At 45.1% G+C, this 5,238-nt stretch overlaps 1 non-coding gene across 1 annotated transcript; it reads right to left on the minus strand.

The window, feature by feature from the left end:
• Window positions 1–1,437: 1,437 nt before the first annotated feature.
• Window positions 1,438–1,559, minus strand: TRNAL-CAA (transfer RNA leucine (anticodon CAA)). Its single transcript has 2 exons — window positions 1,522–1,559; window positions 1,438–1,483 (listed from the first exon to the last, which is right to left on the minus strand). It is a non-coding gene; the product is annotated as a tRNA-Leu (tRNA).
• Window positions 1,560–5,238: the final 3,679 nt, after the last annotated feature.

A 5,238-nucleotide genomic window follows, 5' to 3' on the forward strand; every position in this document is an offset into this window, starting at 1 on the left:
ACTGAGTCCCTTGAGTCTGGCGCCTTAGACCGCTCGGCCACCCCGACTAGGATTCGTTATATTGGGACGTTTAATAAATTACATCTCTTCCAGTTAATTTCATAAAACATATCGTGTCAGAAGTGGGATTCGCACCCAGGCTCTCATACGAGGACCAGAATACACAGATTCAAGTTGTGAACGAAGGAAACTTAGCCCCTTGAGTCTGGCGCCTTAGACCGCTCGGCCACCCTAACTTGGATTCATTCAATTGGGATGTTTTATAAATTACATCTCTTCCAGTTAATTTCATGAAAAATATCGTGTCAGAAGTGGGATTCGAACCCACGCCCTTATACGAGGAGCAGAATACACAGATTCACGTTAAGAACGAAGGAAACTGAGCCTTTTGAGTCTGGCGCATTAGACCGCTCGGCCACCCCGACTTGGATTCATTCAATTGGGACGTTTTATAAATTACATCTCTTCCAGTTAATTTCATAAAACTTATCGTGTCAGAAGTGGGATTCGGACCCAGGCCGTCATACGAGGACCAGAATGCACAGATTCACGTTGTGAACGAAGGAAACTGAGCCATTTGAGTCTGGCGCCTTAGACCGCTCGGCCACCCTGACTTGGATTCATTCAATTGGGACGTTTTATAAATTACATCTATTCTAGTTAATTTCATAAAACATATCGTGTCAGAAGTGGGATTCGAACCCATGCCCTCATACGAGGACCAGAATACACAGATTCACGTTGCGAACGAAGGAAACTGAGCCCCTTGGGTCTGGCGCCTTAGACCGCTCGGCCACCCTGACTTGGATTCAATCAATTGGGACGTTTTATAAATTACATCTCTTCCAGTTAATTTCATAAAACATATCGTGTCAGAAGTGGGATTCGAACCCATGCCCTCATACGAGGACCAGAATACACAGATTCACGTTGCGAACGAAGGAAACTGAGCCCCTTGGGTCTGGCGCCTTAGACCGCTCGGCCACCCTGACTTGGATTCAATCAATTGGGACGTTTTATAAATTACATCTCTTCCAGTTAATTTCATAAAACATATCGTGTCAGAAGTGGGATTCGAACCCACGCTCTCATACGAGGACCAGAATACACAGATTCACGTTGCGAACGATGGAAACTGAGTCCCTTGAGTCTGGCGCCTTAGACCGCTCGGCCACCCCGACTAGGATTCGTTATATTGGGACGTTTAATAAATTACATCTCTTCCAGTTAATTTCATAAAACATATCGTGTCAGAAGTGGGATTCGCACCCAGGCTCTCATACGAGGACCAGAATACACAGATTCAAGTTGTGAACGAAGGAAACTTAGCCCCTTGAGTCTGGCGCCTTAGACCGCTCGGCCACCCTAACTTGGATTCATTCAATTGGGATGTTTTATAAATTACATCTCTTCCAGTTAATTTCATGAAAAATATCGTGTCAGAAGTGGGATTCGAACCCACGCCCTCATACGAGGACCAGAATGCACAGATTCACGTTGTGAACGATGGAAACTGAGCCATTTGAGTCTGGCGCCTTAGACCGCTCGGCCACCCTGACTTGGATTCATTCAATTGGGACGTTTTATAAATTACATCTATTCTAGTTAATTTCATAAAACATATCGTGTCAGAAGTGGGATTCGAACCCACGCTCTCATACGAGGACCAGAATACACAGATTCACGTTGCGAACGATGGAAACTGAGTCCCTTGAGTCTGGCGCCTTAGATCGCTCGGCCACCCCGACTAGGATTCGTTATATTGGGACGTTTTATAAATTACATCTCTTCCAGTTAATTTCATAGAACATATCGTGTCAGAAGTGGGATTCGCACCCAGGCCCTCATACGAGGACCAGAATGCACAGATTCACGTTGTGAACGATGGAAACTGAGCCATTTGAGTCTGGCGCCTTAGACCGCTCGGCCACCCTGACTTGGATTCATTCAATTGGGACGTTTTATAAATTACATCTATTCTAGTTAATTTCATAAAACATATCGTGTCAGAAGTGGGATTCGAACCCACGCTCTCATACGAGGACCAGAATACACAGATTCACGTTGCGAACGATGGAAACTGAGTCCCTTGAGTCTGGCGCCTTAGACCGCTCGGCCACCCCGACTAGGATTCGTTATATTGGGACGTTTAATAAATTACATCTCTTCCAGTTAATTTCATAAAACATATCGTGTCAGAAGTGGGATTCGCACCCAGGCTCTCATACGAGGACCAGAATACACAGATTCAAGTTGTGAACGAAGGAAACTTAGCCCCTTGAGTCTGGCGCCTTAGACCGCTCGGCCACCCTAACTTGGATTCATTCAATTGGGATGTTTTATAAATTACATCTCTTCCAGTTAATTTCATGAAAAATATCGTGTCAGAAGTGGGATTCGAACCCACGCCCTTATACGAGGAGCAGAATACACAGATTCACGTTAAGAACGAAGGAAACTGAGCCTTTTGAGTCTGGCGCATTAGACCGCTCGGCCACCCCGACTTGGATTCATTCAATTGGGACGTTTTATAAATTACATCTCTTCCAGTTAATTTCATAAAACATATCGTGTCAGAAGTGGGATTCGGACCCAGGCCCTCATACGAGGACCAGAATGCACAGATTCACGTTGTGAACGAAGGAAACTGAGCCATTTGAGTCTGGCGCCTTAGACCGCTCGGCCACCCTGACTTGGATTCAATCAATTGGGACGTTTTATAAATTACATCTCTTCCAGTTAATTTCATAAAACATATCGTGTCAGAAGTGGGATTCGAACCCACGCTCTCATACGAGGACCAGAATACACAGATTCACGTTGCGAACGATGGAAACTGAGTCCCTTGAGTCTGGCGCCTTAGACCGCTCGGCCACCCCGACTAGGATTCGTTATATTGGGACGTTTAATAAATTACATCTCTTCCAGTTAATTTCATAAAACATATCGTGTCAGAAGTGGGATTCGCACCCAGGCTCTCATACGAGGACCAGAATGCACAGATTCACGTTGTGAACGATGGAAACTGAGCCATTTGAGTCTGGCGCCTTAGACCGCTCGGCCACCCTGACTTGGATTCATTCAATTGGGACGTTTTATAAATTACATCTATTCTAGTTAATTTCATAAAACATATCGTGTCAGAAGTGGGATTCGAACCCACGCTCTCATACGAGGACCAGAATACACAGATTCACGTTGCGAACGATGGAAACTGAGTCCCTTGAGTCTGGCGCCTTAGATCGCTCGGCCACCCCGACTAGGATTCGTTATATTGGGACGTTTTATAAATTACATCTCTTCCAGTTAATTTCATAGAACATATCGTGTCAGAAGTGGGATTCGCACCCAGGCCCTCATACGAGGACCAGAATGCACAGATTCACGTTGTGAACGATGGAAACTGAGCCATTTGAGTCTGGCGCCTTAGACCGCTCGGCCACCCTGACTTGGATTCATTCAATTGGGACGTTTTATAAATTACATCTATTCTAGTTAATTTCATAAAACATATCGTGTCAGAAGTGGGATTCGAACCCACGCTCTCATACGAGGACCAGAATACACAGATTCACGTTGCGAACGATGGAAACTGAGTCCCTTGAGTCTGGCGCCTTAGACCGCTCGGCCACCCCGACTAGGATTCGTTATATTGGGACGTTTAATAAATTACATCTCTTCCAGTTAATTTCATAAAACATATCGTGTCAGAAGTGGGATTCGCACCCAGGCTCTCATACGAGGACCAGAATACACAGATTCAAGTTGTGAACGAAGGAAACTTAGCCCCTTGAGTCTGGCGCCTTAGACCGCTCGGCCACCCTAACTTGGATTCATTCAATTGGGATGTTTTATAAATTACATCTCTTCCAGTTAATTTCATGAAAAATATCGTGTCAGAAGTGGGATTCGAACCCACGCCCTTATACGAGGAGCAGAATACACAGATTCACGTTAAGAACGAAGGAAACTGAGCCTTTTGAGTCTGGCGCATTAGACCGCTCGGCCACCCCGACTTGGATTCATTCAATTGGGACGTTTTATAAATTACATCTCTTCCAGTTAATTTCATAAAACATATCGTGTCAGAAGTGGGATTCGGACCCAGGCCCTCATACGAGGACCAGAATGCACAGATTCACGTTGTGAACGAAGGAAACTGAGCCATTTGAGTCTGGCGCCTTAGACCGCTCGGCCACCCTGACTTGGATTCAATCAATTGGGACGTTTTATAAATTACATCTCTTCCAGTTAATTTCATAAAACATATCGTGTCAGAAGTGGGATTCGAACCCACGCTCTCATACGAGGACCAGAATACTCAGATTCACGTTGCGAACGATGGAAACTGAGTCCCTTGAGTCTGGCGCCTTAGACCGCTCGGCCACCCCGACTAGGATTCGTTATATTGGGACGTTTAATAAATTACATCTCTTCCAGTTAATTTCATAAAACATATCGTGTCAGAAGTGGGATTCGCACCCAGGCTCTCATACGAGGACCAGAATACACAGATTCAAGTTGTGAACGAAGGAAACTTTGCCCCTTGAGTCTGGCGCCTTAGACCGCTCGGCCACCCTAACTTGGATTCATTCAATTGGGATGTTTTATAAATTACATCTCTTCCAGTTAATTTCATGAAAAATATCGTGTCAGAAGTGGGATTCGAACCCACGCCCTTATACGAGGAGCAGAATACACAGATTCACGTTAAGAACGAAGGAAACTGAGCCTTTTGAGTCTGGCGCATTAGACCGCTCGGCCACCCCGACTTGGATTCATTCAATTGGGACGTTTTATAAATTACATCTCTTCCAGTTAATTTCATAAAACTTATCGTGTCAGAAGTGGGATTCGGACCCAGGCCGTCATACGAGGACCAGAATGCACAGATTCACGTTGTGAACGAAGGAAACTGAGCCATTTGAGTCTGGCGCCTTAGACCGCTCGGCCACCCTGACTTGGATTCATTCAATTGGGACGTTTTATAAATTACATCTATTCTAGTTAATTTCATAAAACATATCGTGTCAGAAGTGGGATTCGAACCCATGCCCTCATACGAGGACCAGAATACACAGATTCACGTTGCGAACGAAGGAAACTGAGCCCCTTGGGTCTGGCGCCTTAGACCGCTCGGCCACCCTGACTTGGATTCAATCAATTGGGACGTTTTATAAATTACATCTCTTCCAGTTAATTTCATAAAACATATCGTGTCAGAAGTGGGATTCGAAC

Source organism: Phalangium opilio, unplaced genomic scaffold (genome assembly GCF_054372755.1).
Source record: "Phalangium opilio isolate 3A_F unplaced genomic scaffold, DU_Popi_V2 ptg000061l_1, whole genome shotgun sequence".
Taxonomy (NCBI): Eukaryota; Metazoa; Arthropoda; class Arachnida; order Opiliones; family Phalangiidae; genus Phalangium; species Phalangium opilio.